Source organism: Stigmatopora argus, chromosome 13 (assembly GCF_051989625.1).
Source record: "Stigmatopora argus isolate UIUO_Sarg chromosome 13, RoL_Sarg_1.0, whole genome shotgun sequence".
NCBI lineage: Eukaryota > Metazoa > Chordata > Actinopteri > Syngnathiformes > Syngnathidae > Stigmatopora > Stigmatopora argus.
Genome location: NC_135399.1, coordinates 13,899,613 through 13,917,140, shown reverse-complemented (window position 1 = coordinate 13,917,140; position 17,528 = coordinate 13,899,613). Strand labels below are relative to the sequence as shown.

The 17,528-nt window shown below is 45.9% G+C and overlaps 1 protein-coding gene across 1 annotated transcript in view; it reads left to right on the top strand.

Annotated features, from left to right (window-relative positions):
- ppp2r3b (protein phosphatase 2, regulatory subunit B'', beta) overlaps positions 1-17,528 on the top strand; it is a 90,608-nt gene that overhangs the window by 33,805 nt on the left and 39,275 nt on the right. The window contains exons 5-6 of the mRNA XM_077616829.1: positions 7,816-7,901; positions 17,086-17,286. The gene's annotated coding sequence lies outside the window, so the exon portion shown is untranslated. The remainder of the gene's footprint in view (positions 1-7,815; positions 7,902-17,085; positions 17,287-17,528) is intronic.

Here is a 17,528-nt window from a genome sequence, read left to right as displayed (position 1 = left end):
CAACCCGGGCGCCCCCCCCTTCCATTATTCACGCCGGCAGCGGATGTAGGAGACGCTCCTTGACCGGCCTTGACGCGCAGAGGCGGAGCAAAGCGGACGGAGACGCGCTCCAAAAAGGCAAACAGACATTTTGTTTTATAAGCTCTTCGCCGCCGCCCTTGATCAAATTTACATGACCTGTCAGAAAGAGGCTCTCCGGAGCCTGAAAAATACATCAGTCGCCGTCTTTGGCGAGAAGGAAGCCGATGACACTTTTTGCAAACGGCGGAAAACAAAAAAGTCGACACGGCGGCGTCACCGGGAGTCGCCAGTCGCCTCCCCTCGCCGTCAGCTTTCATCACCGTCCTCTAAATGAATGAGAATGGATGGTGCCTTCCACCAAATGCTGTTAGGGGCCCCCTTGCTTTATTTAACGAAGGCGCCGTCGAGGCAGGCAGGTGTCAGCGGCAGATTTCCCTCCGACGGGGTCGCCGAATTAACAAATCAAGTTAACATAATACTTGGCGGGGAGCGGGAGGGGTCTGGCACGGCTCCGGATTTGGCCCAGCGCGCATGTTCCCCTCTTGTGTCCAGATGTCCTCGCTGCGGAAGCTCCCCCCACTTTCATCTGCGTCAATTTGGCCCCCCGTCACAGGCAAATTTATATCAAAATGATGTCAGTGGTTTGGCGTTCCGGCGGGCCGAAGTGTGCTACGGTGGGCGACCTTTGCGGGCCGAGTGCATAGTCTGAATGTTTTGCGTAAAGGAAAAAGTATGAATCCAAAGGTACCCGGACATTTCGTCGACGGACATTTCGTCGACGGACACTTCGTCGACGGACACTTCGTCGCCAGACAGTTGGCCTAACCTTAACCACTAACCTTAACCACTATTAAAGAAGACAAAGGAAATTCACATATTCTTTATTAAGAAAATAAAACAGTGAATTTCCTTTGTCTTCTTTTTAATAAAATGTTTAATAAAATAATTTTATTTATTGCCTTTTATTTTAAAAACAATCGTTCGTGAGTCCGGCGACGAATTGTCCGTCGACGATATATCTGTTCGACGAATTGTCCGGCGACGAAGCGTCCGTTCGACAAACCGTCCGGGGACGAACCGTCCGGCGACGAAATGTCCAGTCACGAATCCAAATAGCCACAACACAATCCTTAATTGCCACAACATAAACCTTACTTGCCACAACACAAACCTTAATTACCACAACACCAACACTGATGACCCAAAACACCAATTGCCTAAAGCACGAATTTCATTGGATTTGATTATTCTGCCAAAAAGTTTGGCAGAAAAATCGACATTCGTTTGAGCCAGGGAAAATTCTAATCCATAAAACCTTTTTTTTACAGAAAGGAAATGGTGCGAAGAGCTTGATTCTAATTCCAGATTTGCACCGGTCGCGTCTTTGCATAACCTGCTCATTAAAGCCTATAGCCGGAGTGTCCCATTTCAAATCTAAACACACAAAAAACCTGTTATTTCAATTGACCTCCGTCACATCAAGCTGTCAATGAATTTTTTTTTTGCCCCCTTCTCTCTCCCAGGCGAGACGCTATGCTAATAACGAACATTCGGGAGGGAAAGTGAGCCAAACGAGAAGCCGAGGCATTTAGCCGGGTGGCGTTCCTGGTGGAGGTGAGACAGCCGACAGCGTTTATGGAAATGGACACAGTTGGGGGAAAAAAGGGGGAAAAACTCGGGAGAACTTTGGTTCGGGCTCGTGTGGAAAGTCTCATTTCCACTTGTGAGCGTTGTTGTTTTTCTTCCCGTTATTTGTCGCTCATTAGATTTGTCAGCGCGGCGGTGGCGCTCGCAGGCATCCCCGGCCTAACGCTGCCTCCTGATTAGCGGATGAGAGGTGTTTATGATTGACTGGCTGTACACATCCATCAGCGTAACTCCCGCGAAAAAGCCACGCGGCGCTCCGTCAGAACGGCTGTCGTTTATAACCCAGCCGAGCGTCACTTTAAATAGCCTCCTCGACCCAAAAATGTGCGTGGGTTTTTTGGGGAGCGGTCGTCACCATCGCTTTCGCTGGTGCGTTTCGACGTTTTCGCAGTTGTTTACCGCTGTCAGCCGCCGCTGAATAAACGCCAAGGTAAACGGAGGTAATGGACGGCGCCTTTGAGCTTTTTCTTTCAATGCCGCTCGTTCGTTCCCAATTTCCATTAGTATTCCCTTTTAGGGCGGCTAACGGCTGCTAACAGTTTGCGCCGGCGGCGGCTGGACGGACGGCGGAGGCCGTAAGCGAGCGTGACAGCCCGCTCGCAGACCCGTTTAGGCGCTTTTAAAACGCTTGCATTCTTCCCTTTCGTGCACCGCCCCAGCGCCGCTCCAGTCAAATAAATTAGGATTGTTAACACCAGAAAAAAAGTACGGCGCGTCATCAGTAGGGTTGCCGCTGACTTTTTGCCAACTCCGACTCTTTCAAAAACGTTAGTCTTGATCCTCCCTTGGGGGCGGGATCCAAACGGCCCAGTTTTGAATACATTTGGTAAGAAGCTTGAGTTGAGCCTGCAGCCTTGTGATGGTTCGATCGCTGCCCGTCAAATTAGTTTGGACGTCTATCGCCGCCAATGGAGGTGAAACATGATCACTCCATGCCAGTGTTTGATTTGGATAACTTTATTCATCCCGTATTCGGGAAATTTCATTGTGACAGTAGCAAGAAAAGGCATCGTTATAAGTTAGACAGTACAGTCGCAAAGGCCGCAGAACAACAAAGCAAAAGCACAAAGTACAAAGCAAATCAAAGTCAATGGGATCATTAAGAATCACCAAATCAAATCATTAAGACAGAAAAGCAGCAAAAACACAAAACGAGCAAGAGTGGACGGAGCTACCGCCACCGGCTGCCACTTGAATGGCGCCATTTTGGTTGCGGTAGCAAAAACGGATACAGACTCAAAAGACGTAAAGTTGGACAAAAACTGGAACCACACACAGGAGGTCTTCCACAAGATGGGGAACTTCTGCAGACTGTGACTGAGGTAGAGAATATGCAGAGTCACTCTTCCAAGCTTATCCGCACAGTTCCTCAGTAGTCTGGAGCTGAAGACAACAGTAGCAGAGTAGAGCCCCTCGACTCCATTGCTGGTAAGCGCCGACAGCTCTTCCATCTTATCCCAGGATGGAATGGTTGGTCAGAAGCGTTGCCTCTTCTCCCGGCATTTGGCATCTTCCAATCTAAATGGATTTGATGTCTAAAACTGTCAATAGCACTGAATGAATTAACTAAATAATCCAGAGAATTAGCTTAATTTTTACCCTTGAACTTGGGGGAGTCCAAAAAAAACGAAGCAGTGGGCCGCTGTCCCTAGTTTGGACACCCCTTTTTTTACATGGTTACCCGCACGCAGACACACACCTTCAACCAATGAACGCCAATCTTTTAGCCGTCTTCAGGTGTTGTTTGGACGTCAAACGCTTCGGATGAGCCCGCCCGTCAAAGACGTGTGGCAGCAACACATCTGGCGACCCATCTGGAAGTTGATTTACGGCCCCCCTTGTCTAGTGGCGGCAGATGAGTGTCAGCAAGTCAAGTGATGCTCTACTTTTTTTTTAAAGAAAAGTTTAAGGAAAGAAACAACAACAACCTCATCAGTTAAGTTGAACGTTGTAAGAGTTCATATTTTGGTATTTTTCCACGTTCTGACTCTTTTGAAGGATAATATTTTGTTTTTCTGCTTTAAAACGAGGCTCTCACGGGAATGCCGTTCTCCCACTCTTGCAAATGAGCAGATTTGAAATGTAGAATTTCAGCATTTGGGTTAACATGAAGTTGCTTGCTAGTCTGTTGCTTGTAGCCTATTGCGTGCCATTGACATTTATAGATATGAAACCATGTTTGTACTGGGAAGCCTGGCATTGAGCGATGACGTTAGTGCCACAATTTTTAAAAAGTCTGTGTGGGCTACTTGCTTCCAGTATTTGACAATACTGACCGCAGACATTTAAGTTATTGGCGAGGCCATCTTTGGTTACCTTGGCAACCAGAGATGGCTCTCATACTCGGTCGGTGTGTGAGGAGAAAAAAGGCAGACGAAAATAAGCTAACCTTTTTTTGTAGTAGCAACATAGCAACAGATGGTGCACTACACAAAAAAGGAAGTGGCTCATTACCGAACGCCGAACACAAACGATCGGTGTTCAAACTATGGCGACCTGTTTTTTTTTTGTATTGTCCCGCAGCAAAATTATCAAAATATTGACTATGGCTTGCACAATAAGCTTGAGTTCAGCTTACCTTTAATACGAGATGTTGCTTGTCACTCAACGGTTCCTCTCTATTAGCATAGGGGTAAAAAAAAAAACTAATAATAATTGGAATATTGAAAATGTGTGCGTACGCCCCAGTCAAAATGCTTTTGGACGTCTCGCTCCGTCAATGGCGGCTAATAAGTATTTTTTTTTTCCAAACCGATAGCATAGAGGCCATTGAAAGGTGTTGCGTGGTGTGCACAGCAAGGAATTATTATGGTGATTGATGGTAGAGCGCTGGTATAAAAACAGATGGGGGAAGGAGATAATGAAGTGTTTTGATGTGACATAATGGAGGGAGTGCTCACACACATACATACACACACACACATACAAACACACACACACACACAGACGCTGGCACACACACCGGAAGACACTTAATAGAGGGCTGTGGCCTTGTCAGTCACATCTTCCCCTCCATTTTCGAGCTTGACCTTACAAACTTCTGAGAAGCTCATACTAGAATGAATGCATGAATTAGGCTTCAGGAATCGTCATTTCTAGCCGTATGTTGTGATAAAGCTTGATCATTGGGTTTCAGAATAGGAGTAAAATATGCATTTCAAATACTGTATTTTCTCACATATATATTTGCATTGAACTTGATAGTAATGAAGAATATTTTTGCATTTCCCTTGTAACCCATTGGCTGACATTGAAGACACGAGGCGTCCAATCTGTTCGAAGTGGGAGGGTTAGACGTTTATTTCTTTACCCGCTGCCACCTTTCCAGTTCCAATGGATGGGATGTCTACTGCTGATAAGGACATTGAGTTTTTATTTAGTTTTTAAGAGTCACATCATTGAGAATAGATGAAGAAAGTAGAATATCGTTTTTTAAAGCATAATAATACAACTAACTAACTACAATAGATGCCACACTTCAAATGGATATTGATGGCTCGTCTTTTCTCAAGAAATAAAAATAACACCATAATTTAAAAAAAAAACTCGCTGAGCTTTAGCTTTGATTTTTTCTTTTTTTGCAAAAATTGTGGTCAGTTTCCAATCGCGCAGGCTTTTATTTTAAAGCAAAAGATAATGACGGAAGAGGATGCGGGATGACGAGAGGCCGATTCGGATGAGTGCTGATGAGGGCAATGTGAAACAGATGATCCAAGATACAACTGCCCGTTTTCCCATAAAGAAAAACAGGAAATCGTGATTAAGTGGAAAAACAAACACACCATTTTATGCCCGTGGAAAAACTCTAAAAAGTAATGTGTCAAAAAGTTAATATGGAGTTACCTGGTACTCATAATATGTTCATTATCAGCAAAGCTAATACATATACTTGTAATTCCATTAGCAGGATTTACTTCGATTATGTTTTGCTCTACTACTATTTGGCAAAACAAGTGTTTTTACTAATAACCCTCTTCTATGGCTTTAATGTTGGATAGCTTTCTCCAAATTGGCGGGGAAAAATAGATAAATAGCTATTTTCCCGAGGCTTCGGTAGATCCGCAAAATCGGGTTCCCCGACTCGCATGCAAAAATATGTTATCTAGTGAACGTATGTTATGAAGCGCGCAAAGCAACTACGTGTCGGTGAAATAAATCGGACCCATCTGATGCGTGTTTATCTTGCCGAGCCCTGGGGGAATCTGGGTAATTGAGCATGAGCGGATCAGTAATAGAAAAAGCATTTAGCGCGCAGGAGGTGCTGGCCTTTGAGTTAACAAAGCGTGAAGTTGTTGCGCGTGGTGGAACGGGAGGACGTTCGTTGTCGCTTGAGTGCTTTTACTCCAATTGATGACGGCTTCATTAAACATGGATAAAAGTGTGCTAACCGCAGTTCGGCTAGTTTCGCCGATGTGCAAATGGAGAAGACCAAAATGTTCTTTTAGTCGTGCAAACTGACAGTAGACATTGAAAGACTCAACTGGTTCCCTGATTTGATACCCATTCACCAAACACTGGCGCTGTCAGTCCATCCATCAAAAGAAATCAATTCAGTGACACTATCAAAGACTACCTTGGTGATCACACTTTGTATCAATGTGATGTAAAAACAAATAATGTGCTGTAGTTCATCTTTTTTTTAAATTGTATGACTCGCTCCCCTCTTCTATCTTACTTAAATCTTGAAACAAATATTACGCAAAGCAATGTCGTGCTCACAAAGGCTTGACTTGGCCAAAAGTTTATGCCATTAAAACTAAACAATGTAACATAAACACAAGAAAATGTCTTAAATCTCGTAATATTACAATTTATTTAACTCCCAATATTACAGTAATCCCTCGAATATCGCGGTTAATGTAGACCAGACATAATTGAAAAATCGCGATGTAGGGTCACCCCTAATATAACTTTTTCAAGAGTGGCTTCTGCTTACGTGTTTCAGTTCACATTATTATGAACTTTTAAAAAAATACAAATAAAAAAATACAAAGAAATAATAAATAGCGGAAAATCACGAAGTAGTGAATTCGTGAGTAATAGTGAATACCCGATAATCGTTACATTATGGGAAGAGCAGTTTTGTACCGACACACCCAAACATCGCCAAAAGTTCAAGCCAAAAAACCTCCGGAAAATAAGAAAAAATGAATTTAATCTATCAGTATAACGATTTGAATCTTGTAATATAGTACAATTTATGATTTATTATTTGACACATTTTTATTTTAACCTCATAGTGGTTAATATCATTTTTTTCTCTCGGAATATTACAATGGATGACTTATCATTTCCCACGCTACACCTGACCATGGCTCACGGCACCCCCAATTGTTGGCAAACCCTGGTGTAAACAACTTGAAGATGAAGCAAAAATGTAACTATGTTTTCCTCATGAAAATCTGGTGCATATACCATTTCCCCCATTTAGTGTGTGTGCGTGGGCGCCAGCACTTTCCCGCTCTTGTAATGGTGTCATGAAAATTCATGATGAGAGCATGTTAAGTGCATTAGTCGGTCTCCCGAGTTCCAGCGCATGAATAAAACCAACAAGGCGCGCAGGAAGGAAAAAAAAAACATGGAAATTCATTTTGATGCCTAATTATTTTTGGACTTGACAGCCCGGCTTGCACGCGCGGGTCGAGTTGAGGCGCGGCGCAAAACGGGGGGCCCCTTCATTACGGGCCGTAACGAGAACACGCGCTCCGGCTCGGGAACCTTTGTTGCCTTGTTTTGTTCCGGTAACTTTCGTGACAAATCAGCACGCGCCGTGTGACAAATCAACACGGCGCGTTGGCTGGCCGGAGGAGCTTCCTGGCGGCCGTCCCGACGTCGCCGTGTTCGCCGCCTTCTTCCTCTCATTATGTTTTGACATGTACCAATCATTACCACGGCCCTTACACCCCAGGGTGTGTGTATGTGGTGTGTGTGTGGGTGTGCGTGAGAGAGAGACAGCCGTGAAAATGATCATATTTGGGGAAGAGCGTGCCGGCTATTTGCCGAGCTGGTCGCTTGGCGTTTAATGATGTCTTCCATTTGATTTCGGGCCTGCGCAGGATTTAAAATGGGTTTTCTAGTGGTTTTCTCTCTCGCCAGCGCGTTTGTGTCTCCGTCAGCCGTCCATTTATGTGCGCTTTTCCTCGTTAGGGTCGCCGATGAGCTTGAGTCTTATCCCAGCTGACTTGGGCCAAGATTTCGGGAAAATCGTGGACTGCTCGCCAGCCAATCACAAGGCAAGTACACGCAAAGAAACATTCCCATTGATATTGACAGCTATGGACGATGTTTAATTGAACTGTAAAAATGGATGACTTTCTTGCTGTTTGGGAAATATTACTTCCAGTTTTTACTAAAATTATCACTTTTGAAGTAACAATGAAAACATTTCTCAGTAAGCTAGATGGTTTTACTAAAGCGGGAAACCTCAATATAGCCCGCACAAGAAGCTTGAATACAGCCTACATTCTTTTGCATAGTTGGGATAGGCTCCAGCATCCCCTGTGACCCTTGACTATCTGTTTCAGAACTGTAAATACCGTGACCGGACGTTTGGTCGCCGGACATTTGGTCGCCCAGGTGAATATAATTTTGAATTATTATTAGATAATTAATCTCTCTCTCATGGATATAATTTTGAGAGCTGGTTTCAACAGTAAACTCTCTGTCATTTTGTCAAACGTCCGGCGACCAAACGTCCGGCGACCAAACGTCCGGTGAACAAACGTCCGGGCGACCAAACGTCCGGCGACCAAACGTCCGGCGACCAAACATCCAAGTACCGTAAATAAACATATATGTATTGATAAGTAGCCGTAGGCAGGTTGATAGTAAGCCAATGTTTTGATGTCTCTGTTTAACTTTAAATGACATACCGGTGAGATATAAAACTTCCGGCCATTTGTAATTTTTTTATTATGGGCGCTGCTTGGTTGTGATTTCCGACTTTGTGTAATTGTCGTAAAGTTGCTCTTGCGTTTCCGCAAATCTTCACTTGTTTCGCTCCAGCAAAATCTCCGATTTTCCCGTCGACTGATTTCTTACGTCTGATTGCGCCAGTGCGACTTTGACGGAACTTGTTCTCTTGGAGAAAAGCCGCCATTGGCTATGACCAAAGAGCTTCCTACCTTGGGATAATCACAATCACCTGCGTGGGGATGCGCGCCAACGTCATCATTGTAATCAAGTCCATTAGTGGGGGCCGAGGGGGGTGCGGCGGCGATGTGCTTGGCTGCAACGGATGCGGCAGGATGGCCTAAAATCTCCCGGCTTTAGCCGCGGGGACCAGAGCAAAGCGCCGCGTCCGGATGAAATTTATTGCTTTATGATTGGCCTTATCCTCAGCACATTAGGCCGCTGATTGCTCGAGCAGACGTTATTGGCCGCTTCCACTGGAACACGAATGGGGGGTAAAAGGGGGGGGTTAACGGGGAGACTTGCATTTATGCTATGTTAAGGCATGCCCTCTTTTTTTATAGCGCAATGGTTTTCCATTTAAAAGGCTAGCCAATCCAATTTGTTTTTTTTTCATTCACGTGACTTCAGTTGACCGAACCTTTGTCAATTTCCGCTCAACAAAAGAAAAAATTAGGACTACTAAAGCAGTCACAATATTTGATTAGAGTCGCAATTTTATGAGAATTAGGTCATAATTGTAACAATGCGAAAAGTGGTGACATTACGAGAAAAATTCATGGTACGAGATAAAAGTTATTTTGTTATGAGATTCAAGTCGGAATATTACGAGAATGAAATCGTGCATCGTAATATGACGGAATTAAAGTCGCATTATTACGTGAAGGAAGTCATTGTTTGTAATAGGACGAGAGAAAAGTCATAATATTATGAGTTTCAAGTTGTAATTTCACCATATTAACGTCAGAATGAAGTAATATACGCTAATGTTACAAGAGAGAAGCCATAATATCATGAAAATGGATTCATCCATCGAAATATTTTGAGAGAAAAGTGGCAATATTACGAGATTAATGTCGTAATATTAGGAGATTAAAGTCCTCTCTGCAAACGGTCTATGCTACTGAATTGACGTGAAACTGAAGCATAATAGACGTTACAACCACTAAAATTATTGGGAAAAAAATAGGAGGGGGAGGGCTCTTACGTGCCCCCAAATGGAATGGATTCGCCCTCATTGCCCTCAGCCAAAACCAGCCCTGATTGGAGGCTTCCGCCGGGACAAAATCGGTCAAAATGGAGGCCGACGTACAATCACGTTGGCGGGCCAAGCCAGTTATAGCACCGAGAGAGAGAGAGAGAGGAAACGAGAGAGCGAGAGAGGTGTCGTGCTGCTCCCCGGGTGGGAATGCGCCTGATCATCGATTAAAGTGCAATTGTGCAATTTCGTTCCTGTTCCCGCACAATGAGGAATGAGATTAAGCTCAATTTGGACCCCTTGGAGAGATCGCCTCACCTTTGTGTTTAAAGGTGTACACACGCACACACACACACACACACAAAGCGTCAGCGCGCCCCCGAGGGAAATCAGGCATCTGGAGACAGGTCAGCCCAAGCTAGCCCATGTATATATTCATAGCCTTAATCTGGCATCATTCTGCCAGGGAGAGCGCAAATGTATTTCATTTACACAATCGCCATTGGGGGCGGGCTCGGAATGCCCGCCTAAACACGCCCGTATTTCAGGCCTGGTGTCGCGTTAGGACCGGACGCAGATTTTTCTGCTCGCGCGATGGATTCCCGTACAAAGTCGACGGAATGCGACAGATTTCGGTGACCAGCGCCGAGCGTCCAATCGAATTTGTTATTCAAAATAGGATCGAAAGTCTATCAATTGAGTTCAAACCTTCGGTCGAGGGTTCGATCCCAGCTCGGTCCTCAGTGAGTGGAGTTTGCATATTCTCCCCAGGCGTGTGTGGGTTTTCTCCGGGTACTGCGGTTTCCTCCCACGTCCCAAAAACATGCAGGCTAAGATAATTGAAGATTAGATGGTCCCTAGCTCTGAGCGTGATTGGTTGTTTGTCTCATGGCGCCCTGCAATTGGCTAGCTGCCCAGCTGGGTTAGGCTCCGGCACCCCTGAAGGCGGCAAAAGACAGAGGAGATGGGGCGACGGCGGAACAGTGGCATCTGCGCCGGTCGGTCCGAGCGCGGGAGGAGCGTCGGAGCCGGCAGATGCTGGCTGTGTATTAAACAGATGAATTATTAAAAGATGCTTGACACATGAAAAGTGGCTCCTCGGGCTATGAAGGAAAATGTTTATTCTTCTGCCACGAGACTTCTCCGACGAGCTCGGCCAACTCTTTATGTGCACTCAAAGTCGTCAAGTGTAGACTAGCGACGTGCACTTTCGGCTTTGTTTATTTTGGGGAGGAAAATAGTCATAATATTATGGAGATAATATAGTACATATCTATCAGATATGTGGCTCAGCAAATCCTTCTTCAATATTTGACAGTGTTACTAAAAGACAGAAAAACAAGTTCTTTTCATCGTCCTGCTGTCAATTTCAATGGGTTTATCACGGGTTGACGTCCAATCCGTTTGAACAGGAAGGTTGGCAGCCATTCCCCCACTTTAAACTGTTTGTATTTTTTGTAGTTTGTTATAATTTTAAGTCAAAATGGACCCAGGTTAAATACATCTCATGATTTGTGCTGGAAAGGGTTCATTCATTTTTGTAATTTTTTATTTGTAAAATGTAAATTAATATTTTAGAGAGGAAAAAAATGATAATTCATGCAAGAATGAGTTAATTGATTAGCTTTATTTAAAATTGCTTTGCTTTAATTTGAACTCAATAGTGCAAAATACATTTAAAGTACAATTAGATGTCACTTAGGGGCCTGCAAAATATTGTAACGTGGTCCGCCATTGGCCCCTTGGCCACGGGTTTGAGACCTAAACGAATGTAGTATGTAGTTTCTGACTGGAAACATTACTGCGTTTAACAAAGTGAACATCTTCAGTCCTTCATGTATTAGTCCACTCTTTATGTTGAACTCCGTTGCCTTTGAAGAAGTTTAGCTAACAGTCCAAGGACACGTCTCGCATCCGCTCATCTGACAGCTTATTAAAGCCGCCGGTCAAATGCTGGCGAGGACAACCATCCATCATTAGAGTTTACATATTGGAAGGAAGAAGAGTGACAGTGGGTAATGGTTGGGCCGCCACCACGAAAAGCCCTTTTTCAAGAAAACTTTAATGGCCCACGTTATCCTCACTCGGCGCTTTTCAACGCAGCGTCTGTTTGTCTTTCTTTTTGAGCCACGTCGACTTTGCTCCAATTAAGGAAATTCCAACCTTTGAATCCGTCGGCGGCCGCGGCGCCCGAGAGCAAGGTGCGCGGGTGATTAGGGGATCGTCTGGGCGCTTGAAAGCGCCGAGGCTAGTGGAGCGTCCGTCCTCCCCGCGCTTTGGAGTGTGATCAAGGACTCCCGGGTGACCTCTAGGAAGCCGGCCCGCGGCTCGGTGATTAGAGGGTCACGGACCCGAACGGCTCGGCGGCTGGTCCGCCCGTCCCCGGTCGCTAAGTCGATGACATCAGAGGCCGGCGGTGGGGGGGCTCCAGACGATAATGAGACGTCGTCCTCCGCTCCGTCGAGCCGGCCGTTCAATTGCCGTCGGATTTCCCCCACACGGACCGGAGACACCCTACCGTTTCTCTTCCCACGTCCGTCTAATGACCGGCGCGCCAGAAGAAGACGACGGCGGCGACCGGCCGCGGTCCGGCGACTCAGATGTACTCCGGAGGAGGCCGCCGCCGCCAACGCTGCCTCTGGTTCGTGCCGTGTTAACGCGCCGGCTCATTTGTCAGCCAAATCATCCCCAAGGGAGTGCTTTTTGTGCGATAGCCGGCACGGGTCTACTCTGCGGAACGCCGGTTAGCGTTGGAGTGCAGTCATTTGTCAGCAGGCCACAGAAGAAGAGAAGAGGAGACTTTTCTGCCTATCATCTGAGGCCAGCTAAGCCAAAGAAGCTATGGACTCTAAACTAAGGCTACCCGCCTGCTTTTTATTGACCCTCGGCAAATTTTGACCGGCTGTCTAAAGCATTCCAAAAATTTACGAGCTGCGGACCCACTTTCCATGGCATAAATATTTCGAATTTCAATATATCTTGTGCTGACCTTTCACCTCACTCACATCATTTATAAACAAAAACATCCGGAAATCTCGGTGTATAAAAGTTGCATGCCCAAAAACCATAACAATTGGTGAAAACATCCCCATTCATTTCCAATGGTACAAAAAAAGACCCAATATTATCAGGAAGGAACTTGTGAAAAAAAACAAATCCACAGGAAGTGTATTGCCCTAAAAATCCAAAATGTGCAGGAAGTGACCCAAAATCAACAGTTAATAAGAAAATGAGCCTAAATTCACTTATTGCCCACCATGGACCTGTACAGAGATCCAGTTCATTTCAACTGGGAGAACTGGCTTCTTTCAGTGACGGGGGCCCAAGTGGATCCGCGCCCTAAGCACCCCCCTTCAATTTCCGCCCCTGGTCCAGATAAAGGCGCATGAGAAAAACCAACACTCAAACGTGAGTTCACAAGGACGCGCGTTCCAATTTCCCCCAGAATTGGAATTTTGTCCTTATTGGTCTGACGTGAGCACAAATGGGTCATTTTTGTCCCGGATGAATATGAAATGATTTATGCGGCCAGATCCACAATTAGGCGCGGCGCTATGAATGCCATTTCCCAGCAGTCCCCTCCTCAGAAGAGACACGGGCCATTTGTCTCCTCGGCCACGCCATCTGCCGCACGTGGACGTGAAAGATTAAAATCATATACAGTACGAAAGCTTCCCTTTCACTTGCTAATGTCGGACGTCGGCCGCTGTCGTCTCTCCCAGGAAGAGGTCATTAGCGCTCTTGCCGCGTGCCGGCCGAACCCGCTCAGGCGAAGGGGGGGAACGCCACAATGCCCGGATAATCCCCATCGTCTTTTGTATTCATCGAGGGCCCGAGGTGAGGGCCCCGCCGCACGTTGCAGGGATCCGTTTCAAGTCCACGTTGCCGATTAGTGCCCTCGTCGTCCATTCAAAATAATAATGCGGTGATAAATATGTGCTATGAGGGAGCTGAATCAGGAAACATTCATTTGCTACCAGACTTCCTTTGTCAAATGGATTGGAGGTCTAGTGACATTAAAAAAAATGTCTTCTTCCTCCGGCCAAGATGCACCCTCCCGCTTCTTAGCGAATCACTAGTAGAAGTCCAATTAATATATGAATATTTGTTCATCTGATGCTAGCACTCTCAATTCGAATGGATTGGACGACTGGTGGCCGCAATGGGGTTCAATTAGTTTAAAAAAAATCTTCCTCTGGCCAAGATACACCCTCTCACTGTTAAGTTAATCCCAACCTATTTGAATATGACGTCATCTGTTGCTAGCAAATCCATTGGACGTCTGGTGCCATCAATGGCAGTCAATGAGTTTAAAAAAATGCAATGAAGATCGCATTGCATTCATATTTCAAGTCATTTGAGAATTCTAACTGGAAAAAAAGTTATCACAAAAGTGGGGTTAAAGTTTATTGACTGAATTCTTTATTGGAAAATGCTTATTAAAAATAAAGCGAGTCATGACACGACCCTATGATGCAAGGCAGTCCATCAATATTTTGTATATAGACAAAATGTATTACATCCATAAGCAAATCTCCCGTTCAAAAGGAATTATCAGATCAACTTAAGCAAAACGGTCAGCCGACCCGTCGTCGACTCCATCTTTGGAGTTCTTCTTCCCGAGTGATTGTTTCTGTCACTCGTCCCGATTGGATTAAAGCGCCCGTCAACTCGCTTCATGTTTGACCTTCTCCGACTGGTTAAGTGCAAATTCCGTCCGACGAGAGCTGGGCCGGCTGGAGAAAATAGGTGGGATCTCTAATAATCCATGGTGGAACTTTCTGCCTTCTTTCCGATTTTGCCGCAGATCAAAGGCGGGATTCAGGTCTAATTAAGCAAATGAATGCAGATCCCAGACCTTCTGGCTGCAGCTGAGGCCTTGGAGGGATCCCTGGCTGGAAATCCACCTCAGATTTAAATAATTAATATGACACCTTGAGCTCCGCGGAGAACGGCGGAGGGGGGGGCTTCTCCGTCTCCCACTTTTACAACAATGTCAGTGCCAAGTGCAGCGCCGTTTGTCTCCGGCGAAACCAGCCGTCTTTTGTCATGCTAACGGGGCGAGGCTCGGGGAAAGAAGGCCCGCGGCCCGGCCGGCCCAGGACGGGCCGCCGAGCCGGGGTCATTTTAGCCTTTTTAATCCTCTTAATCCCCATTAGGAGAGGCTCGGCGGAGACAAATCTGCTCCCGGAGGTCCTTAGGATTCAAACGCCGTGCTTGAGCGCCGCTATTATTGCAGACCCACGACCAAGAGCGTCAAATTGAACCGGCGAAGAACGGAAACGGGAACCAGGACGATAGGAATCTACAACGGGATCACGGCGGACCGAGACGTCGGGTCGGCAAATCCCGGTCACGCGGCCCTTTGCTGGAGTCTGACTCTCATGCTAATGACCCTTATGTCGACCGCCCCGTCGTCGTCCCCCCCCCCCGCCCCGGGCGCCGTGGGCCGGATAATCCGAAAGGGACCTATTCAAATTGATACACTCATCTCAGACAAGCTCGCTTCATTATCGCTCAATTAAAGCTGCATAGATGAAGAGGAGTGGGCCTCGGGAGAAGGCCTTTCAGTCGAGCGGCCATGCTGACCGGACGGGGATCTGGCTCGGGGGTCTGCAAACTGCGGTTCGAGAGCCACATATGTTTTTTTTTTATTTGGGAACTATTAGTAATGCTCCGTTCATGTGAATTGAAAAGATTGATCGCGAGTAGTCGTTTGAAGTGGGAGGGTTGGCAAAAAAAAAGAATCCATATTTTATATATTTGAATTGAAGTAAACCCTTTCACCCAGGAATTATGATTATTTTACCCTTACGCATTCATTAGCTATGACAGTGCTAGATGTCTAATCCATCCATTTCAACTGAAACGTAAATCTATTTCCATATAATATAACTTTTGTTCCTTCTTGACTCATTCACTGCCATTTGACAGTTCCAGACAACACAGCCATTTCAACTGGGAGGGCTGGCATTGCGTCATTATGTTTCACTGTTCTTGACGGTTGTAGTCGTTTCAATTCAATTTAATCCTATAGGCCATTTTTTCTGATAGAATCACAGGAGATTCAAAAAAAATATTTTATTGTGGCCTGCACAAGCAGCTTGAGTGCAGCCTACATTGTGTTGCACTTCTCATCTTGATCAGCGAATCGGTATCATTGAAAATACCTACGACGTCGTAGCTGCAGGTGGTGTCGAATTGGGTGGCAATTTGCAACGACGGTGACCCGTCGAGCAAACTTTGGCATCCTTTACATTTGAGTCCACGTTTCCTTATTCCACAAGCGTTCCCGCATGTAGGCGGCCGCTTCAAGCCGCGATCAGGAGCGGAGTTTAGGTGTTGAAGCGAGCGTTTTGGGAGCAGGCTAGCTGTCTGTGGTATGCATATCGCCTGCAGCCAAAGAGCCAGCAAAACACAAAGTACAAGTCTGGCCTGTCTGAGGGATGCCAGGACCGCTTAGCGCACCGGCGCTACGCCGCTGTCATGTCGCGGAGAGAATCGCTAGGCCACGTTTTTTCTATGTAGCACGCTTTGGACTATGCGCTTTTGAGGTTGGAATTGAAATCAACTTGTTGCAAGTTATGAGCGCGGTGACGTCATTTCCGATACGTGACTACAGACACAGAACTAAGAGCTTTTCCCAGTCTGACTTCATTTCTGACGGTTCACATTTCCTGCATGCTTTTGGCATCCCACATTTCCACATTTGGGGGGGTAACTGCAGATGTATTTATGAAGTATTGACTCATTGGCTGCAATTGGTGGTGGTAGTCGTCCAATCCATTTTGACCGGGAGTTACTATTATTGATCATGATAAAATATTATTTCTAATGATGAACTATTGGCTTCCATTGGTTGGTTGGAACGTTATTTCATCCCGTATTCTGGCAATTTCTTGGTCGCAGTAGCAAGACAGACATAAGACACACAAGACATTGGAGACCTAGTTAAAAAAAACTGTAGTCACACACAGGAAGTCCACAAGGACTGCAGACTACAGACATTGATGGCAAGTAAACATCCCATCCATGGGATGAATAACATTCAATTCTTTGAGTTATCCATTTTAAAAACCTGCTCTTTCTTACCCGATTATAATCCTCTGTTCACGCTATGGAAGGGGAAGGATTTCCAATTTCCTCGCGCACCCTTCGATTTTCGTAAAAGCCGCTCTGGGAAAATAGAAATGTGCCCACCCTTGTTATAGACTATGGATGACTATGGATTAATTGATGGTTCTTCTTGTTATTTCTCTGGAATGGTCTAGCAGTCTCCGTAAACGTTGTGAACGCCTGTTTTCCAGGGAGAGACCACGCCAAGTTGATTTCAAAAGCTTGAGAGCCCACGTCTTGATGTGCGTCTTCACGTGCGCTGACAGCCTTTGAGCCAGTTCCTCGCTTCAGCTAAAAGCGCTCAGGGCACAAAGCTTGAACCCCTCAACACCTCAAACAAGCCCGCCCCGCGCTACCGAACGTGGCCCCCGCGCCTCTGACAGCAGCTGAAGGTAAGCGTCGAAGACATCCCGACACGCGCGCCTAAAAAGTACTTTTGAAGCGGGGAAAACGGACCGATTTGCCGCGTACAAACAACGGCGGAGTGTCAACACGAGGCGGCGAGTCCGACGGGAGGCGCCGGCGTGTTTACGTTCAAATAATACCCCCTTTCGCTTGTCTGCCTCCATCTTGACGTTGTCGCTATCGGGATGCCTTGTCATACAATGGCGGATTACAAGAGGGAAAAAACACG